The 23016-nt window shown below is 39.1% G+C and overlaps 1 protein-coding gene across 2 annotated transcripts in view; it reads left to right on the top strand.

Annotated features, from left to right (window-relative positions):
• TBC1D9 (TBC1 domain family member 9) overlaps window positions 1–23016 on the top strand; it is a 135149-nt gene that overhangs the window by 4360 nt on the left and 107773 nt on the right. The window contains exon 1 of one of the 2 annotated variants that reach the window (XM_058436773.1): window positions 1141–1184. The exons of the other annotated variant lie outside the window; for it this stretch is intronic. The gene's annotated coding sequence lies outside the window, so the exon portion shown is untranslated. Of the gene's footprint in view, window positions 1–1140; window positions 1185–23016 lie in introns of those variants that run through there. 2 annotated transcript variants of the gene reach the window in all.

Raw genomic sequence — 23016 nt, 5'->3', positions numbered from 1 at the left:
TATTGTTGGTGGCCCATTGGATGGTCCATTTGGAGGCATTATGGATAATGTGGCTGTGGTCATTTTGGGGCATGTTTCTTGGTGCCTGTGGGCATACGTTTCTATTTGCTCTATAAACAGGAGAGGAATTGCTAGCTCATAATGTATTATCAATTTCAGTAGATGATACCAGTTTTCCAAAGTAGTTGTACCAATATACTCCCACCAGCAGCATATGGAAGTTTCCCTTGTTCCGTCATGTATCCTTGTCAACACTTTCAGTCTTTGTAATTTTAGCCATTGTTGGGGTTTTGGAGTAATATCACATTGCAGGGTTAATTTGCTTTTTCCTGACTGATGAAGTTGAGCGTTTTTCCGTATGTTTATTAGCCACTTGGAATATTTTGAGATACGATTGTTCAAGTCTCTTGTCCATTTTTCGACTGGATTGGCTTTTTTCTTACTAACTTGTAGAAATTTAAAAAATATGTTCTGGGTATAAGCCTGCTGTTACACACGGGTGGCAAAATCTTCATTTGTTCCTTACCTATTTACTCTGTAAAGGATGAACAGAGATTCTTAATTTTTAAAATTCCTTAAGTCCTTTTTAGATACCATTTCCTTTTAAATACCATTTCCTTTATGGTTAATATTTTATTGTGTTCTGTTCAATAAGTCTTTTCCTGCTCTGTGGTTATAAAGACATTCTTCTATATTCTAGAAATGTAACAGTTTTAACTCCCATCTTAACATATACAGATCACTGGGAATTAATTTTTGCATATTGTGTGAAGTAGGGGTTAGGTATTGTATTTTAAATTTTTTGTGGACATTCATTTGCCCCAGCATGATTTATTGGGAAGGCTATTCTGTCTTCACTGTTCTGTAGAGCTATGTTTGTCATAAATCAAGTACCCATATGTGTGTGGGTCTGTTTTGGGTTTTCTAGTCTATTTCTTTTGTTTATTAGTATATTCTTGCACCAACACCACACTGTAGTTTTATTTTATTTTAATTTTCTTTTAGATTCAGGGGTTACATGCACAGATTTGTTACATAGGTAATTGTGTACTGTGCTTTTATCATAAGAGTTTATATGCAGTAGATCAAGTTCTATTATCTTGTTCTTTGTTCTCTACAGGTTTCTTGACTATTCTTTGAGCACAATACAGATGCTCCTCTACTTACAGTGGAGTTATGTTTCAGTAAGTTGAAAATATTGATGCATTTTTTAACTTAAAATATCCTCAATTTACAGTGAGTTTATCCAGATGTGACCTTATTGTAAGTCAAGGAGCAAACCGAATTTGTATAGCTTCCGCATCATTATGAAGTAAAAAAAAAAATTTGTAAGTCGAACCATTGTAAGTTGGACCCATCTGTATTTTAGAATCAGCTTGCAAAGTCTCACCAAAACAAAACAACAGCAGCAACAAAGATGTTAAAACTATTGAGATTTTGATTGACATTACATTGAGTCTGTTAATAAATTTGGGCAAAATTTTTACCTTTATAGTATCAAGTCTTCTGGTCCATGAACATGGTATATTCCTTTATTTATTTAGATCTTTAAAATTTTTTCTCTATGTTTTATAGTTTTCTGTGTAGAGGTTTTAAGCTTCATTTATTATATTTATTCCTAGGTATTTCATATTTTTTTACTCTTGTATATTATGTCTTTTTAAAATTTCATTTTCTGTTTCTTTTTTACTGGGATGTAGAAATACAGTTGTTTTATATATTCACCTGTATCCAGAATGTAGCTAACTTAAGAAATGAATTGTAGTAATTTATCTGTAAATTCTTCTTTTTATTTCCTGCATACACAACCATATCATCTGCTAATATTGACAGTTTATTTCTTTTTTAATTCTTATGCTTTTAAAAATTGTCTTTGCCTTTCTTGACAGGCTAGGACCTCATATACAATTATGAATTGATGTGGCAATTGTACATTCTCTTATCCCTTCCCAAGTCTTAAAGACTTTCAACATTTGTTCATTGTTAAGTATGGTGATTTTTGTAAAATTTTTTCTTTCTTTTTTTTAAATTTTTGTTCTCCTTGCCTGTTTTCATTTTATTTTATTTTGAGGAGTTCATATTCCTAGTTTGCCAAGAGTTTTTGATTATATTTGGATGCTGAATTTTTAAGAAATGCTTTTCCATTTTTATCAATGTAATAGTGATTTTTCTTTTATCCTGTTAGTGTGGTAACTTATAGTAACTGATTTTCAAGTGTTTACCTGAAGTTGCATTTATAAAACAATCCTAATAATATAGCATTATAATTGTAATATATTCCTGGTGAATTGAGCATTTTATCATTATGAAATATTCACATATATTTCCAGAATTGCTTTTGTCTCATTCTTACGGTTAGAATAGATTTATTTGGTTAGTATTTTTATGGTATCTCTTTTTCATACTTTTACTTTCAACTCTTCTGTATCCTTATGTTTTAGATGTCTTTTATAAATAGCAGATAGTTGATTTATTTCCTTTTTATAATGTTTAATTTAATTGTTTTTTATAAATAGAGACAGGGTCTTACTATATTGGCCAGGCTGGTCTCAAACTCCTGGCCTAAACCAATTCCCCTACCTTGGCCTCTCAAGTGCTGGAACTACAAGTGTGAGTCCCCATACCCGGGCAATTGACTTTTTTCTTATTCAATTTTGAAAATTTTTGACTCTTAATTGTATTATTTAGTTAATGTCCATGTGACTTGGATTTAAATCTGCTCTTTTATTAAGTGCTTTATACTTTTTCTAGCTACCTTGTGTTCTTTTTATTTTGCCTTCCTTGCTTTTTGGTGGCATATGGGAATAATTCTTTTTAAGTTACACTTTTTTAGACTTTATTAGCTAGAAGTTTTATATTCATTTTATTATTCTTTTAGTGGTTATTCTGGACATTACATATGCATTTTGACTCATCAAATTATATTGTTAACCAGTACTTTTTTTTTTACCTTTTATTTTTTTAAAGGAAAGCCAGGGTCTCACTGTGTTGCCCAGGCTAGTCTCAAACTCCTGGCTTCAAGTGAGTCTCCCACCTCAGCCTCCCAAATTGCTGAGATTAGAGGCGTCAGTCACTGCACCTGGCCATTATTTTTTATTTTTTAAATTGACACGTTAAATCTTTTCTATATATTGCAAAGTCCATGGACTACTTTAACTCCCCACCCCCAATTTACATACCATTTGTGTTGTAATAGTATATTTTAATTCTTAACATATTTTCAACCCAAGGACATGCAGTTATTACTATTTTTAAAGTCTGTATTCAGTTGGATCTCTACATGTTTACCATTTTTGTTTTACTTTCTTCTTCCCTCTCTGACCATTTTTCTGGAATCCGTTTTTCACTGCCAGAAAAAACATCATTTACTCTTTCCTTTAGTGAGGACCTGCTTGTGACAGCTTTTCTCAGTTTTTGTTTGTCTCCAAATGTCTTCATTATGCTTTCTTTCTTGAAGGATATTTTTGTTTTGAATGGTTGGCACTTAATATGTTTTAAGCATGGTTGAGACATCGTTTCTTTTGAGGTAAACTATCACTCTGAATTGTTGTTCTTTTGTGAGTAATATGTCTTTTTTCTCTAACTGTTTTTAGGGTTTTCTCTTTGACTTTGGTCTTCTGCAGTTTTAATATGATCTAGATAATTTGTGATGTTTAAAAATCCTGCTTAGGAGTAGTAGGTGTTCTTTAATATGTCTTTCCTTGGTTTTGTAAACTTCTCATCCACTGTCTCCAAATATGGCCTTTCCTTCATCCCCTCATCTCTCTTTCTGGCACTCCAATTACATGTATGTTAGACATCTCATCGTATCTTCTATGTCTGTTACCTTTTAAGTTTTACTTCATTTTGGCTACTTTTTTCTGATCTCTGTTCCAAGTTAATAACTATCTCCTTAACTATATTTAATCTGTTCAGCCCAACCACTTTTAATTTTTTTTAAATCAAAAATTCCTGTTTGGTTCATTGTCTAATTTTCAGTTGTTACAATCCTCAATCTTATTTTCTGTCTCTTTTGAGCATGTATGGTTCTTGTAAGGCCTCAATTAACTTAAATATCTCGAGCTCTTTTAAGCCTGTTCTGTTGTCTATTTTTTCTCCTAGTTTTCATTCATGCTCTGATGTCATTTTTTATGTCTGGCTACTTTTGATTATGAACTGGACATTGTACTTCTAGTTTGTGAAACTAATCTGAAGGAGAAGATGTTATTTTCTATGAGAAAATTTTTTTCTGCCAGTTGCAAACTAAAATCACTAATTTTTGGTACTGATATATTTTCAAGCTGAGCTCTAACTTGAGTGTATTTGCCTACTTAGGATTTACAGTTATATTAGGTCATAGCCCTCCATCGTCCCAACCCAAAGAGGAAAGGGTGGCATCATTAGCTGCCCTACCTCTTTGGTGGTACTAACTCCTATCCTGGTCCCCCCAGTCCAGGATTCTGTTAAAAGCACATCCAGACTCTCAGCTTACTCAGCAGCCCCTTATGGAAGGGGCACATGCCTCCCAAAATAATCGTTACTCTAAAATATAGAGCTCTCCCCCTTGGAGCCTGTCTTTTCTTCAGGTATGGTAACTTGTCGCCTTTTAATTTTTTGATATTTTAAAATATATTTTGTCCAGTTTGTATAGTTGTCCTGATTAGTTGATATTGGTATGGATTATCTTATCTGATATTATAAGGTAGATGCTATTATTATCCTCAGTATGTAGAAAAGGAAACTAAGGCCTTAAAGAGATTGAGTGATTTACCCTAGGTCCCGCACCTAATAAGTGCGAGCCTATTTGATTTTGTATTTATTATTCTTTTTTTTTTTTTTTGACACAAAGTCTCTCTCTGTCATCCAGGCTGGAGTGCAGTGGCACACTCTTGGCTCACTGCAACCTCCACCTTCTGAGTTCAAGTGATTCTCCTACCTTAGCCTCCCAAGTAGCTAGGACTACAGGTGCATGCCACCATGCCCAGCTAATTTTGTTCGTATTTTTTTAGTAGAGGAGGGATTTCACCACGTTGGCCAGGCCAGTCTCAAACTTCTGACCTCAGATGATATGCCCATTTAGGCCTCCCAAAGTGCTGGGATTACAGGCATGAGCCACCACATCCAGCCTATTTAGTATTCTTCTTTATATGCATTTATTTATTTATTTATTTATTTATTTATTTATTTATTTATTTTTATTTAATAGAGATGAGGTCTCACTATATTGCCCAGGCTGGTCTCAAAATCCTGAGCTTAGGCAGTCCTCCTGCCTCTGCCTCCCAAAGTGCTAGGATTATAGGCATGAGCCACTGTGCCTGGCCTATTTAGTATTCTTTACAAGACTGATATGCTTTGGCTGTGTCCCCACTCAAATCTCATCTTGAATTGTAGCTCCCATGATTTTCACTTGAGTGGGAGGGACGCAATGGAAATAATTGAATCATGGGGGCGGTTTCCCCCATACTGTTCTCGTGGTAGTGAATAAGTCTCACAAGATCCGATGGCTTTATATGGGGAAACCCCTTTCACTTGGCTCTTATTTCTCTCTTTGCTGGATGCCATATGAGACGTCCCTTTGCTCTTCCTTCATCTTCCACCATGATTATGAGGCCTCTCCAGCCATGTGGAACTGTGAGTCAATTAAACCTCAGTCTTTTGTAAATTGCCCCCTCTCAGATATGTCTTTATCAGTAGCGTGAAAATGGACTAATAGATTAATTATAATGGTGTATATTAATCTTATTTTCCTCTTATAACCACCCCCCATTTGAAAATCTAATAAAAGCTATGGACTCTACCTTGAGAAAAATGAAAGCACTCCAAAAAATTGCATGCAATTTTAGGAGTGTAATGGATCTCAGGTGAATTAGAACATAGGGGCTTCAAGTTAAAATATCTCAAGAGATGGAGACAGTTTCTCGTTATACAAAATCAAATGTGTGATTTCTTCAGTAAGCTGTTCTCTCAGAAATGTGTTTGTGTATCAACTATGTTTAGGGCGCTGAACTTTACAAAGATGTAAAAGAAAGAAAAAGCCAGTTTTTGTTGGGTCACATTATTAACCTTGAGATGAAACCTGGGTGAACAAATTCGGGAGATTTAAGAACATAGGTATGGAGATGATAAGAGTGCAGACTAATTAAGTCCATATCAAATTGTTCCATCTGAGTTAGAGCATTGGACTGTCCAGGAATTTGACATAGTGCATTCAGTGGAGACCTCCACAACTAGGGAGACTTTCCATTTTATAATCAAACAACCAAATAATTCCCAGAGATGTATGAGAAATAACAAAGTGATATTCATGAAGCTCTGACTGGTTAGGAGGTGTATGTTTTTAGGATAAATGCTTTCATCTTGCCAGCTTGTAAGTACTGTATTAGTAAAGTTGCAACTAGTAGTGTTTGTGTATTTATTTATACAGTTGACTCTTGAACAACTCAGGGGTTAGGGATGCCAATCCGCCATGTGGTCAAAAATCTGTGTATAATTTTTGACTCCCCCAAAACTTAACTACTAATAACCTACTGTTGACCGGAAGTCTTACTGATAACATTAACAGTTGATTACACATATTTTTTGTTATATGTATTATATACTGCATTTCTTATTATAAAGTAAACTAGAAAAGCAAGTATTAAGAAAATCCTAAGGAAAAGAAAGTGTATTTACTATTCATTAAATGGAAGTGGTTCATCATAAAGGTTTTTTTCCTCATCGTCTTCACAAGGTTGAGTAGGCTGAGGAAGAGGAGTTGGAGAGGTTGGTATTGCTGTCTTAGGTGGCAGAGGCTGAAGAAAATCCCTGTGTGAGTAGATCCAGGCAGTTCAAACCCATGTTGTTTAAAGGTCAACTGTAATATAAAAGCAGTTAAAATTTATGTTAGCTCCTAATGGAACCTAATGTTATAACTGGTGTCAATGAAAAGAATCAAACTCTGTAAAATATTTAAAGAAGTTTATTCTGAGCCAAATATGAGTGACTATGGTCCAAGGCACATTCTAAAGAGGTCTTGAGAACATGTGTCCAAGGTGGCTGGGTTATAGCTTGGATTTATACTTTTTAGGGGGATGGACATAAGACATCAGTATATGTAAGGTGTACGTTGGTTTTGTCTGGGCAGACAGGACTACTCGAAGAGGTGGGGGCTTCCGGGTAACAGGTGGATTTAAAGATTTTCTGATGGGCAGTTGGTTTAAAGAGTTATTATCTATAGACCTGGAATCAATAGAAAAGAGTGACTGGGTTAAGATAGGAGCTGTGAATAGAAAGGAGTGACTGAGTAAAGATAAGGGGTTATGAAGACCGAGATTCTTTTTTTTTTTTTTTAAACACTCTTGTTCTGTCACCCAGGCTGGAGTGCAGTGGCGAGATTTCAGCTTACTGCAATCTCTATCTCCCAGGTTCAAGCGATTCTCCTGTCTCAGCCTCCGAAGTAGCTGGGACTACAGGTGTGTGCCACCACACCCAGCTAATTTTGTATTTTTAGTAGAGACGGAGTTTCACTACGTTAGTCAAGCTGGTCTCAAACTCCTGACCTCAGGTGATCCAACCACCTTGGTCTCCTAAATTGCTGGGATTACAGGTGTGAGCCACAACCAGGGCCCCAAGGCTCTTACGTAGATGAGGTCTCACAGGTGGATGCTCTTAGTGGCAATAGATGGCAAGTGTTTTCTACTCAGACCTTTAAAAGGTGCTGGACATCTAGCTAATCTCTTTAGGATTAGAAAAAAGACCTGATCTCTGTTTTAATGTTAATGCTGGTCAGTTGTGCCTGAATTTGAACGGGAGAAGGGTATAATGAAGCATGTCTGAAAACCTACCTTCCCATCATGGCCTGAACTAGTTTTTTGGTTTCTTTGAAATTCCCTTGGCTGAGAGAAAGGGTCCTTTCAGTCAGTTGGGGGGTCAGAATTTTATTTTTGGTTTATATTGGTGACTTCTATGTGTTGGGGTGGGCAGTAGTCTATAGCTGTGTGTGGAGTTGGCTCATAATACTTCCATATTATTAATAGGAAAATGCTGCTGACAGGAAGTAGGACTAGACAAAAGCAGATTTTGCTTGCTTGTTCCATGAATCCCCACACCTCCATCCCATTATTATTATCAACTTTAAGATAATTTTGTTCACAGAATTCTATTGTCCATACCAATTTGTCTTGAGACTGCCTTATTCTACGAAGAAACCGTGGGAATGAATGCATATAATTTGTGCAGGATTTGACATGACATTTAACAACTTCTGGGTGTTTGTAAACTGGCCACAGAAACTAGGCAAGAAAAAATTTACTCCAAGCTTCCTTCTAGAAATTTGAGAAATTTGAAAGGTTGAGGCAGACTTACTGCTCTAGGGACACTGCATATCCTTTCTGCTTTGCCATCCTCAGCGCACAGAGAGGACCCACTTTATGAAGAGTCAGATTGTGAATTGTGATATGGTTCCCAGGCCTGACCACAAAAGCCTGTTTTGTAGTTATGCACAGAACAGGATTTGTAATTATTTGGACCTAGGCAGCTTATAATGCCAATAGCTGTGGTAGGTACCACCTTGAGTTCTGAGTCTTGGAGGTGGGAGCCCATGCCTGCTTCATGGCACAGCAGTGTGCAGGGAATGCCACAGACAAAAGCCCTGAGGATGGCTCTTTGCATAGCGTCTTTGTGTTCTCTACCTCCCTCACTGACTTCTACTCTTTAGTCCTTCACTTAGTAAGCAGACAACTGGATTCAAATCACAGCTCCACCTGTTGGACATGTGATTTGCAAAATTTCTCTTCCTTTCTGAGCTTAATTCCCTTATTTAAAATGTGGCTTAATAACTTTTAGCATCCGTTATGAAGAACCTGAGGTAAGTTATGTAAAATACAAGAAACATAAAGAACCATTCATAGATGATTGTCCCATTATTGTCCTCCCTTGGTGATGATCTCATGTAGGTATTAGGAGGCAACTGGCTCTAATTCACAGCAATGTGTGAGTAATGGGAGAGTTCTGCAGTTTACAGAGACATTACATTTTCTGAAGGATGCTGTTAAAGCAAATGGATGTCTGATATTTAGGCAGCTTGACAACATTGAGTCAAATACTCAGGCTTTTTGGAGAAGATAATTTTTGATCAGCAACCTTAAATTGTTTCTACATAACTCCTTCCATCTGTCCTTTCCTCCTTCCTTTCTTCCTTCCTCCCTCCCTCCATCCCTTCCTTTCTCTCCCCTTCCTTCCCTTCCTTTTCCTCCCTTCCTGATACTGTATGTACATTTTGAAAGCTCTACCAGTAAAAGGTAGTTTCTTTCTTTCTCTTTCTCCTCCTCCTCCTGCTCCTCTCTCCCCTGCCCCTGCACCCTCTTTCTTCTCTCTTTTCTCTTCTGTCTCCTTCTTGCACAAATAGTCCTCTCTGAGAATGGCAAACTGGAACCACCAGCGAGAGGAATGGAGTGGGAGAGACAGGAGGAGGGGTCACCTTTTCTCTTTGGGGGTTTGTGGGGAGTGTGTGTTTGTATAGTTATTAGGAATTTGTAATTTGAAAACATCCTCTACTAGTGAAACTAGAGAACTGTGAAGAAGTCAGTAACCCACCTTCTGCTCTTCTTTGTTTTCTTTTCTTGTCAGATGTGCATTCTAAAAAGCCCGGTGGATGAGTCAGTCTTTTTTTTTTTTTTTTTTTTTTTTTTGAGACGGAGTCTCACTCTGTTGCCCAGGCTGGAGTGCAGTGGTGCAATCTCGGCTCACTGCAACCTCTGCCTCCCAGGTTCAAGCGATTAGCCTGCCTCAGCCTCCTGAGTAGCTGAGACTGCAGGTGCCTGCCACCATGCCTGGCTAATTTTTGTATTTTTAGTAGAGACGGGGTTTCACCATATTGGCCAGACTGATCTCAAACTCCTGACCTCATAATCCACCTGCCTCAGCCTCCCAAAGTGCTGGGATTACAGGTGTGAACCACTGCGCCCGGAGAGTCATTTTTAAGGTGTTCTGCAATTGCCACTGGCTTCTAGTTGATTTCAAATGGCATGTCACAGTTTTGCTGTTAGCTTTGTTGATGAAAAAATCCAAACTCTGTAAAATATTTAAGGAGATTTATTGAGCCAAATGTGAAGACCATGACCCATGACACAGCCTCTGGAGGTCCTGAGAACATGTGCCTGGGGTCATTGGGTTATAGCTTGATTTTTACATTTTAGGGGCACAAGTTACAGGCAGACATGAACCAATGCATGTAAGGTGTACATTGGTTTGGTCTGGAAAGGTAGGACAACTCAAAAGGGAGGGGGCTTCCGGGTCATATGTGGATTCAAAGATTTTCTGATTGACAATTGATTGGAAGAGTTAAGTTATTGTCTAAAGACTTGGAATCAATAGAAAGGAGTTTCTGGGTTAAGATAAGGGGTTGTGGAGATCAAGATTTTTATTATGTATATGAAGCCTCCAGATAGTAGGCTTTAGAGAAAAAGATGGTAAATGTCTGTTTTTTTTGTTTGTTTGTTTTTGTTTTTTTATCTGGACAGGGTCTGGCTCTGTCGCCTAGGCTAGAGTGCAGTGGCATGATCTCTGCTCACTGCAACCTCTGACTCCTGGACTCAAGCCATACTCCCACTTCAGCCTCTCAAGTAGCTGGGACTACAGGCACATGCCACTACACCCAGCTAATTTTTATATTTTTTTGTACAGACGGGGTTTCACCACGTTGCCCAGTCTGGTCTTGAATTCCTGAGCTCGAGCAATCAGCCTGTCTCAGCCTCCCAAATTGCTGGGATTACAGGCGTGAGGCACCACACCTGGCCTGATAAATGTCTCTGATCAGATCTTAAAAGGTGCTAGATTCTTAATTAAATCTCTCCTGGATCCGGAGAAGACTTGGAAAGGGAAAGGGATTCTCTACAAAATGTAGATTTCTCCCACAAGAGATAGCTTTGCAGGGCCACTTTAAATATGTCAAAGAAATATATTTTGGGGTAAAATACTTCAATTTCTTTCTTTAGGGCCTGCTATTTCTCATGTAATGCTATACTAGAGTCACGTTGGAGTTTGGTATCTTCTTGCTACAAAGAATCTGTTTTGTAAGTCTTAAGATCTCTGTTTTAATGTTAATGCTGGTCAGTTTTTCTGGAATTCCAAAGGGAGGAGATTATGAGGTATGTCTGACAGTCCCCACCACCCCACGCCCCCCATTCTTCCCACCATGGCCTGAACTAGTTTTTCAGTTTACTTTTGAAGTCCCTTGGCTGAGAGGAGAGGTCCATTCAGTTGGCTGCAGGGCTTAGAATTTTATTTTTGGTTTATAGGTTGTTTACATATTCTTTCAGGGAACATTGGATTGCTAGGTTTAGCTGTGAGATCCACTCAGGAAATCCATTAAGATTTTCCTCTAACTCTCCATTGGAGATCTAAGTTAGAAACTTTCATTTGGATGAAATTGACTACCAAAATGAGTGATTGAGGTATAAGTCTCACTCCTCTATATTTATTAAGCCAGCTTTAGGGCATGTCTGGGAAAAACACTAGCACAGACACATCTGTGGCTGTTTTTCCAAAGAGGTTTTCCAGAGGTTTAATATTTATACATTTCCTTAAAGCAGGGGAAGGCATGTAGGAAGAGGGTAAGGTATGATGTAAGGCAATAGTTACATTCCTGGGACACTTTAGTTAGTGCCCAGTGAACCTACATTTTACGTAAGATAAGGTGAATGTTTGAAGAGAAAAAGCGAGTAAAGGGGGAGTTCATTATGTAGACCCTCTCTGGGTAGGTGGAGGAAATGAACCTTGTCTTTCTCCTGCACCCAAGAAGATAAGATTGTGATTGGATATTATTGGTGTGGAAAACACTTTAGTTTTAGGAGCTAGACTTAGATTGTTGACCTCAAGTTAAAATTGTCTGTCCCTGTTTATGGAAGTCCAGAAAAGAATTTACTTATTAAAGATCTTTTAGGGCAGTCCTTCAGCAGATGCCTGAGGCCTTTTACCTTTCCATGGGAACCTGGCTGATACATAGTGTTAGGAACAGCTACCCATTTGGAAGAGGCCTGTTGTATGACTCAGTCTCTGGACCGAAGTTCCGGGGTCTAGAGATTATTAATCAGGGGCCTAAAATCAACTCTTTTACTTTATATCTGGGTCCAAGGAGCACAAAACTAGATGAAGATCCATGAGATGATGTCAGAAATGCACACCCATGACTGTACCTCCACTCCTACCTTTTCAGCTCCATTATTCTAAGGCTTGCTGGGCAGATACTTGCTAGAGTGAAGATCAAGCAGAACATTAAGGATTTGATCTCTGTTTACACTGAACAAACAAAAGGGAACTCTTGTTTATCTAATTCTGTTTCTTCTAGATTACTTTTAATGCTTCTGTCAAAAAAAATTTTTTTTTTTAATATGATAGGTCTTATTATTGCCTAGGCTGATCTTGAACTCCTGGCCTCAAGCGATCCTCCCTTCCTCAGCTTCCCTAGTAGCTGGGACTATAGGCATGTACCGCTGTGCCCAGCTTTAATGCCTCTTAATAGGGAAAATTCTACATTTTGGTAGTATGTACAAATGAATTTTTAAAAATTCATTTTATAATTAGCATAGACAATATATAGACAGAGGAGCTAAAATTTGCCAAAAATCTGTGATCCAGGCATCCTGCTGAGAACTTTTTCAGTCTCTAATTTAATTGTCATAACAACGTTGTAGGTTAGATATTATTCCCCTTTATATATGAGGAAACTGAGTTCTCAGAAAAGTATTTACCTGAGGAAACCCTGGTAGCATAGGCAGAGCTTGGATTTGTACTCATTTTTGACTGAGTTTAGAAAGAGAAAAGGATTAAAATGGGAGATTATTTTTACAAAAGGAGGGAGGAAGATGATCTTACAATGCATCCTTTAGAAAGCTAAAGGAAACTGGGGCAAAGTGGGTTCCAGTCTTAAAAATTCAATTTTGAGCCAGGTGGCTCAGCCTGTAACCCCAGCACTTTGGGAGGTGGGCAAATCACCTGAGGTCGGGAGTTTGAGACCAGCCTGACCAACATGGAGATACCCCGTCTCTACTAATAATACAAAGTTAGCTGGGCATGGTGGCACACGCCTGTAATCCCAGCACCTTGGGAGGCTGAGGCAGGAGAATCACTTGAACCCAGAAGGCGGAGGTTGTGGTAAGCCGAGATGGCACCATTGCACTCCAGCCTGGGCAACAAGAGCGAAACTCCATCTCAAAAAAAAAAAAAAAATTAGTCGAGTGTGGAAATGAGGGAGCTAGTAGAGTGAGGCTGTACCTTCTCCCTTCTCCCGTGTTTTGATGTCATTGGCTATTGGTTGTCATGGATTATAGTTATATAACTGTATGCCAGGGGGAAGTGTGAAAATTATGTGGATTTTCTCAAAAAAGTTTTCCAGTCTTTCCCCATTTTAAGGCTTCTAAGTCCAGCTGTCTTTGGGACCACAATATAGAGCCATTCCACGATATAAAATTAAGAGGGCACTGGACGTTTGACTGGAAGACTAGACAAGGGAAAGACTTGTTTGTATGAATGTTCAACAAAAAAGACAAATATTCATGCTTGTTGTGAGGGTGGTCACTCTCAAAAAGTTTTGTAAACCAAAAAGTGTCTAAAACAGATCTCAATTTAAAGGTTTATTTTGCCAAGGTTGAGGATGTACCAGGGAAAAGGAAACACAAGTCACAGAAGGATCTGTGTCCTGTGCTTTTTCCAAAGACGGTTTTGGGAATTTCAGTATTTAAAGGGGAAAGAGCAAGAAGGAGGGGAGGAAAAAGGGAGTAAAAAGGGAGAGAGAGGTAGGCAATGAGGCAAGTGGTTACATTCTTAGGAGGCTCTGATTAGTCCTCAATGAATCTACATTTTACATGTGAAAAGAAAGGGGGGTCAATTATGCATTCATCTCATGCTCAGCAAATCCACATTTTTCCATAAGATAAAGTAAGCATGTGAAACTACAGCTATCTGGGAACAAAAGGAAAGCAGTTTTTGCATGATTCAGTTCCCAAGCCTAGCTTCTCCCTTTCGGCATAGTGAGTTTGAGGTCCCAAGATTTTCCTTTCATAGTTTCTAGAGAACAAGAGAGCAGAAATGCAAGTTTGGCATACCATATTGATTTTCATTAATGTAATTTGTGTTAAATGTCTTAAAGATTTTCTTTGTTTAATATCTGTTTATTTTTCCTTGTGGACATAAAACTATTATTAAAGTTTTCGTAGGATCATTACAACCTTGGCTCCCAAATCTATTTTCTCTTTTAGCAGTACTTGAAACTGGTAGCAATTTCGGGAGGTCCTTGAATAATGTGAAATTATATACAAGATGGTGGAATTAACTGTGAAGGTGTATTTTTCTGAAACTGAGGCTCCACTTTTTATCAGCTTCTTAAATTAGATTGTGAATCAAAGAATTAAGAGCTGATATCCTAATGTCTGACATTCCTCAACTCCAAATTTTCCACCAAAGCGATTTTCAGGGATTTAGTATTGTGCTTGCAGCAGGATTACTATAAATTGTAAGACATCTTACATCATTTCCATGAAATTCTTTTAGCCTTTCAACCAGTTGAAAATGTTCAGTTCACTATATATTGTTTAAACAATAGGAATGTATCACTGTCTGTGACTACAAAATGATAAACATGTCAGTGCTTCTCTCTTACTCTTATCCTGGTACCCAGATGTGGAGCCCTTCAACCACAGCTCTTAGTTTCTTATTGTGGGGAAGACCCTACGGATGTGAGTGTGAGTGTGTGTGTGTGTGTGTGTGTGTGTGTGTGTATGTGGGAGAGAGAGAGAAGGGAGGGTGTGGGGAGAGAGAGCGATTCAGGCAGAAATAGACAGAGAACAGAGGGAGACAGGCAACAGGGCATGGTATAAGAAAATGGAGGGCCTTTTCTTAATCTAGGAACTGATGTTGCCCTGGCTGTCCCTCTTCCTGCAGATCTTCCGTTCAGGGGCCCCTTACTAGGATTCTTGTAATGTAGAGTAGGGGTCCCCAAACCCCAAGCCGCAGTCCAGTACTCAGGAAGGTGAACATTACTTCCTGAGCTCTGCCTCCTGTCAGATCAGCAGCAGCATTAGATTCTAATAGTGCCAACCCTACTGTGCACTGCGCATGCAAGGGATCTAGATTGTGGGCTCCTTATGAGAATCTCATGCCTGATGATCAGAGGTGGAACAGGTTCATCCCGAAACCATCCCCACCCCTGCTGCCCCCATACCCTTGGCCGTGGAAAAATTGCCTTCCACAAAACTGCTCCCTGGTGCCAAAAAGATTGGAGACCGCTGATAAAGAGCATGCAGTTCTGACAAGTGACTCCACTGGTTGCCTCTTGCTAGTTCTGCTTCCCCACAGGGGAATGGAGAGAAGAGTGGGGTCCAGATACAGCACAGTGTGTTGGCATTTCCTTTTTGCACTCTACAATTCAGCTCTCAGCCTAATCATTGTACAGTTGTGATTGAATAGCATGGCTAACCCTACAGATCATACTCTGCTCTACTTAACTGTCAGGAGGCTAATATTCCATAAGAACTGCAAACCCCTCTTCCTGGTCTCTGTTTTGCAGTGGGGTCACCTCTAGTTTCTCAAATATGGTTCTGCTTGAGTATAACCACTGATCTTTAGGAAGAGGGTGCCATTTGCCCTTTGACTTTATTTAATTAATTAATTTATTTTTTGGAATACGGTCTCGCTCCGTCACCCAGGGTGGAGTACAGCGGCATGATCTTGGCTCACTGCACCTCTACCTCCCAGGTTCAAGCAATTCTCCCGTCTCAAACTCCCAAGTAGCTGAGATTACAGCACGTACCACCATGCCCAGCTAATTTTTGTATTTTTAGTAGAGATGAGGTTTCACCGTGTTGGCCAGGCTGGTCTCAAACTCCTGACCTCAAGTGATCCGCCCACCTTGGCCTCCCAAAGTGCTGGGATTACAGATGTGAGCCATCGTGTCCAGATGCCCTTTGACTTTAATCTGTTTATCTGCTCTCACCTGTTCCTCTGAGCCCACTGTCTCCTTCCCCCTCACTCTCTCCCTAATAAAACCCAATTTTCCTTCCTGACAACCTCAGCTTCATGGTATATTCTAGGGAGGTATCATGTAGCTTTCTTTTTGTAAATGATTCATTAATTTGTGGGTCATTATTTTTCAGAAGCCTGCTAATCTTTTCAGTATCATTCCAGTTTCAGAGTGTGTTTGCCCAGAAAAGCACTCAGTAACTTTTTTACAACACAAGTAGCTTAGGTTGTATCCTTGATAGAAATATGTATAATGAGTTGTGATCCATCCCCCCTTTCTTAGTGCCAGTAAACACTCTGGTTGTCTAGCAAAAGACAGCTCTTATCTCTTGTTGTTGCTGTCATTTCAGTTTGTCACAGGGACTGTGCACAATTGGATATTATTGTACGCCACAGTAGGTCTTGCTATTCACTGTGCAATAACCGTACTAAACTTTGACATGTGCACTTTTATTTTTATTTACTTATTTAAGACAGGGTTTTGCTCTGTCATCTGGGCTGGAGTGCAGTGGTGCAATTATAGCTCACTGCAGCCTTGAACTCCTGGGCTCAAGTGATTCTCCTGCCTCAGTCCACAGGTAGCTGGGACTACAGACACATACATGATGCCCGGCTAATTTTTTGTGATTTTTAGTAGAGATGGGTCTCACTATTTTGTCCAGGCTAGTCTCCAACTCCTGTGCTCAAGTGATCCTCCTGCCTCGATGTCCCAAAGTATTGGAATTACAGGCATAAGCTTCCATGCCCAGCTGATATATGTGCTTATAAAAGTCACTTGCAGATTTTTATTTCTGATGTGCCTATAACCCATTTCATTAAAGTTTAGATGAACACAGGATTTTGTAAAGTCCTTAGATAAATACCTTTTTTTTTTTTTTTCACTCTTATTCACCAGCCAGATCTTTGTCTTAGAGAGCCCATAATGGTTGTGCAGAATGGGCGATAGTATTTTCAAAAAGCTTAGTAAATGTAGGCAGTTTCTTTAGGGTTAATCATCTTTCAAAGGGCCTTAGGAATGTCCTTCAAACAGAATATAAATGTCAAAAAGAATATCTCTTTCTGTTTGAAATCATTTAGGCAGGTTGAAAGAGTTTGATAAAGGGAAATTCTATATTTAATCTTTTATTGTAAATTATATGTGCAATGAAAGAGTTTAAACATTTTTGGAGTTTGCTATCTTAAAGGCCTTTCTGGAATGTAAGGAAACCCAGTAGTGGTGTCTGCTAAATATGCAACTGTAGTTCTTAACTTCTTTGAGACTGCTTTTTATCTGAAAATGGGAATGATTCCTCTTACCACCTCGCATGTTTATTGTGAGGGTCAAAAGAGATACTGAAAGCAAAAAACATTAATTAGGTTTTTCAAATTTGTATTTATTATTTTTATTTTAGAGACAGGGTCTTGCTCTGTCACCTAGGCTGGAGTGCATTTGGCTTGATCATAGCTCATTGCAGCCTCAAATTCTTTGGCTCAAACGTTCCTCCCACCTCAACCTCCAGAGTAGCTGGGACTACAGTACACCCCACCACATCCTAATAATTAAAAAAAATTTTTTTTGTAGAGATGGGGGTCTCACTGTGTTGCCCAGACTGGTCTTGAACTGCTGGCCTCAAACGATCTTCCAATCTCAGCCTTCCAAAGTGCTGAGATTACAGGAGTGAGCCACCGCACCTGGCCTGCGTTATGTATGGCCTAATATGGTATTAGGATTCTGTGTTCTTCGATGTAGTTTTCTCTTACCAAAGTATCTACCATCTGGCTGGGTGTGGTGGCTCATGCCTATAATCCCAGCACTTTGGGAGGCCAGGGTGGGTGAATAGCTTGAGCCCAGGAGTTCAAGACCAGCCTGGGATACATGGCGAACCCCATCTCTACAACAAATATGAAAAATTAGCTGAGTGTGGTGGCACGTGCCAGTGGTTCCAGCTACTCGGGAGACTGAGATGGGAGGATTGCTTGAGTCCTGGGAGGCAGAAGTTGCAGTGAAGTGCTACTGCACTCCAGCCTAGGCAACAGAGTGAGACTGTGTCTCAAAAAAACCAGAAAAATCCCCAAAACAAAAATATCCTCCATCTACTCAACAAAATCAGGATCAGTGGCAATGGCAGTATCAAAAATCTACAAAGTGGCCATTAGCTTGGTGACAGCATTTACCATGTAAGGATAGTATACATAAAACAGCCTTGTCCACATGGAGCAGAGGTTCATTAGAAAGAAGGAAGGAAGAAAGGAAGAGGGAGGAAGAGCGAAGGAGAGAAGGAGGGAGGAAAGGAAGAAGAGGAAAACAAAAGAAAAATGTTGTTTACAATAACTATTTGGAATGGTAAGTTGTCAGCCCATTTGTTTTTTTGAATCTAGGTGAAACGGAATGACTATTGCTTATTTCTTTGGAAATGGTGTAGTGCATTATTTTTATATCACATATAGAGTTAAACAGAAAGCATAGGCAGTTCCATGTACCTTGAGTTTTCATGAACCTTTAGATTCCATATACCCTGTGAAGATTTCATTCAAGGACACTCAAAGTAGAAATAGGCAGAAAACCTGCTTAACAGATATCTGGAGGCCGTTTGTCCAGACTGCCCAGGTATAGTCAATAAGATTATGACTTCATGGAAATGAGTATATAAACACACATAATAAGAATATAATGTTTAGTTTAAAGTTGTAGGGGTGTTTGTTGAAATTAATAGGGAAAATGGAGGTCTAGGCATTAAGGAGAATCAAATTTTTGTCCCAGAAAAACCTGAAGGGTATAGAAAACATCTCCCAGATTTCTCTTGAAAGACTTTTTCTTTTCCTGGGCAAGTCTGGTCCTGACATCAGCTGAACAAAGGAGGGATTGGTATCTGGACATTTAATAACTCTTGGCATTTAAAAAAAATCACATAATTATTTTCAAAGGGGAGTAAGGAAAGAGGCATATTGTCTGTATTGTAAAGGTCAAATTTTCAAAACTTTAAACAATTAGGAATATTCTTTATTGTGTAGATAGATACCTTTTCCTAAATATTTTAAAGTATGTAGTTCTCTTTATTTTTTGTTTTTCCACCATGGATGGAGATACAGCTTATGGTTATAGAGGTACATTTCTATGAACAATGCTTGTAGTTTTAATTTTAAGAGTACAAGGTGATAAATGGAAACTGACACTCAGCTCTAACATCAAGGAGACGGTCTGGAGTGATGAGGACTGGGGAAATTGGAGAGTTCATGCTGTAACTGAAATCAGTAGTCAGAAGCTATTTTTATAGTGGCGATTGTATTGTACAGTGTCACCATGATGTATATTATTATAATTTACATATATATGCTATCTGTTGGATTGTATCAATAGGAATTTTCATTTCCTGATATTCATTAAGCATCCTTGGAATTTGCCCCAAAGTGTTACTGATTCAAATAATCACCCTTTCCACCAAAAAACGCCTGGTTTCCTGTTAACAGTGAAGGCATTTTAGGGCTTGGTGGGGTGTTGTGTTCCTTGGTACAGACAGCTGTGGAAGACTTGAGTTTTATATTGAAACTGGTTTTAACTTGTAATGGTGTGGCTGATGTTACCCTACCAACACCAGATTTCATTTCAGTTAATTAAATAAGTACTTAATGAGAGGAAGAAAGAACTGAGTGGTGTTTTATTTAGGACTTGGAGAACATGGGCGACTAAACAGTAACAATGTCCTAAATGGGAAAGGTGTTCTAATTTCCCAAAAGTCTTCTTGTAATTATATTTGAGACATCTTACAATAGTGTCTGGCTATTAAGGCAGAATGTATTTGCAGATTTAAAGATTTTGCAACTGCATAAAGATATCCATTAGTGTTTGGTTTTCTTTCTAAACGAGACCTGTGACAGGTCTCTCACAAAGACAAGCAACTGTCCATGGAGACTTGATGTCTTGGAGGTCAACTGGAGAAGATTAAGGTATAATATCTCCCATACCTCTAAGTGTCATTCCCATTTACTAAATTAAAACCACTGCATATTATATTATTCATATGTTTATCAATACTCCTTTGAATTTGCATTTTCAACTGGTACTACTTCTAGGGACAGCAGACTAGTGAGCATAGACTTATGGTTAAGAGCCTGACGTTTGAGCTGTTACCTGAGTAGGGCCTATGTGGGCATTTATCTTTTATTTTTTATTTATTTATTTATTTATTTATTTATTTATTTATTTATTTATTTTTTATTTATTTATTTATTTATTTATTTATTTATTTATTTATTTATTTATTTTTAAAAGATATCCTTTCTGAGCTATGTCACCAGAAAGGCACAGGCTTCCAGGAAGGGGTGGGGCTAGATTTCAACACCACCCATCCCTCTCATCCAGATACCTTTATGCAATGTGTACATCGCTCAGATGGAACACCAGTATACCAGTTAAGGCACATTTTCTTTTATGGTATGGTGGGAAGAAGAGAGGTTTTAGAATAAGAAAATTTGGCTTTGAGACCAAATTCCACCAGCACGTTTTTTCATAGAGCTATAAAGTAAGAAAAATTGTATCTGCTCCTCAGGAGTTTTTATGACAATCAGATTTGTAGTGAGTGCACTGAAGTACCCTGCAAATGTTTGGTGTGTGTGCGTGCGTGTGTGTGTGTGTGCGTGTGTGTGTGTGTGTGTGTGTATGTTTTAAAACTATGGTGCCATTGTGTAGGATTTTAGACCAGGTGTTCATTCTATAAGACACGCAACAGCTTGGAAACCATTTACCCTTTTGTGAATCAAGCATTTTGGTGGTTCTAGAAACCTTTATTTTATTTTTATAGAGACAGGTTTTCACTATGTTGGCCACGCTGGTCTCGAACTCCTGGCCTCAAGTAGTCCTACCACTTCAGCTTACCAAGTAGCTGGGATTACATGTGTGAGCCACCCCACCCAGCCCTTTTTCCTTCTTTAATGGGTAGTCAGGAGACGATTTCTGGATTTGGGCAGTGAGACTCCACATAATAATTAGTGATCCTAATAATATGTAATATTAATTGAGTGTTTACTGAGAGCCTGGCACTGTGCTGAGTGCCTTACACATTGCTCTCTCCTTGACCAACACACAGCCAATAAGTAGCACTTACCATCATCATTGTGCTGCAGAGGATGACACTGAGTGAGAAGCTACTCAGCAATAAGTGCTTGAGTTGGTGGTATGTAAACACAGGCAGTCTTCCTTGAGTCCACCTGCTTAAACCCTCTGCAGCCTACCTGCCTTTCCCCCTTGCATTTCTAGAACCTCAGAAGCAAGTTTGAATGGTCCCATGGTCTGAGTAAGAATGTGGCTGTCTTTGGGTAAAGAATGAGTATCATTTAACTTTAGTTCATTGATGACAAGCAATTACTCTCTGATTCTTCGGAATAGCAGCTCAAAGCATCTTCAGAATGGACAGTAGTAGTTCCAGTAGTAAGAAGGTGTATCTGCAGGATTCTTCATTTTAGAGTGCAAGTACTCTACTCGTGCCTCACACTTGCTCCCTGTGGGCCTCAGCTCCATTGTTGTGCATCAGGGGATTCCATGTGCAAGCAAATTCATGTCCTATTTCTTTTTTGTTGTTTGTCTTTGTTTTTGTTTTTTTGAGACGGAGTCTTGCTCTGTTGCCCAGGCTGGAGTGCAGTGGTGAGATCTAGGCTCATTGCCACCCTGCTTCCCAGGTTCAAGCAATTCTCCTTGTCTCATCCTTTTGAGTAGCTGGGATTATAGGCACCCACCACCACGCCTGGCTAATTTTTGTATTTTTAGTACAGACGGGGTTTTGCCATGTTGGCCAGGCTGGTCTCAGACTCCTGACCTCAGGTGATCTGCCTGCCTCGGCCTCCCAAAGTGCTGGGATTATTACAGTCATGAGTCACCGTGCCTGGCCCATGTCCTATTTCTTGATGTCTCAGTTAGACAGTGCCATCAGATCCATTATTTGTCAGGGTATCTTTGAAAGTCTTAGACAACATCTGATGTCCCCTGGTACCAACAATGTAAGGCAGAGGGCTTTTTCCTGACCAGGTGCCCTTTGGTCTCAGAGTGGCCAGTTGACAAACACCAGGCTATAGGATAGACATTAATGTCACAGTGGCCTGATGAGGAAGAGCTACTCATGATGGTCCCATGCAGGCTTACTTATCATATCAAGGATTGAACTCTCAGAAAAAGTTTTTAGTGCCTGGAATCAGAGTGGGACTCAAGGGTTGAAGCTTTATGAAGTTACACAAAGAGACACATAAAGTGGATGAAGACTTTTTTCTGCCTGATTTCCGGGAGTCTATATGGGGGAAGGCATAAACCCTGGCTCTTGCTAAAATGGAGAATTTTGGCCCTGCAGAAGCCACAACAAAATATTTGGAAAAGTGGGTGGTGATAATTCATTGAAAACAGTGCTTTCTCAGTGCTGGGTACCCCCTGGGGGAAAAAAAGACAAAAAATAGTTGTTTGCTCAGATTCAATGAAATAACCACTCAAGGGGATTTTTTTTTTTTTTTTTTTTTTGAGATGGAGTCTTGCTCTGTCACCAGGCTGGAGTGTAGTTGTGCAATCTCGGCTCATTGCAACCTCTGCCTCTGGGATTCAAGCAATTCTCCTGCCTCAGCCTTCCGAGTAGCTGGGACTACAGGCACGTGCCACCAGGCTGGGCCAATTTTTTTGTATTTTTAGTAGAGATGGAGTTTCACCATGTTGGCCAGGATGGTCTCAATCTCTTGACCTCATGCTCCTCCTGCCTTGGCCTCTCAAAAGGGGATTTTTACAAAGGAATATGGCAAGGGAGAAAACCCTGTTGTGTCATTATTTTTTATTCTATTTTGAAAACCAAAAGGAAGGGAAGTGCAGCCTGTTACATGGAACTGAAATTGTCATCTCTCTGGTACCTCCATGGGGCCCTTTGCTGTTGTGATGGGTGAATTGCAGTTCGAGAATGTGTTTGAGTGCAATCTCATTTTCATATCAGGATCTTCTGGGATTAGTTAAATCTCATTGAAACTGGGGATTTGTTCAAACTACGCATATCTCTCATATCTTATGAAAAGTAAATTATCTAGTATACACATTACATCTGT

The sequence above is a fragment of the Hylobates moloch genome, unplaced genomic scaffold (assembly GCF_009828535.3).
Source record: "Hylobates moloch isolate HMO894 unplaced genomic scaffold, HMol_V3 SCAFFOLD_3, whole genome shotgun sequence".
Classification (NCBI taxonomy): Eukaryota; Metazoa; Chordata; class Mammalia; order Primates; family Hylobatidae; genus Hylobates; species Hylobates moloch.
This window is presented reverse-complemented; position numbering and strand designations above follow the sequence as displayed.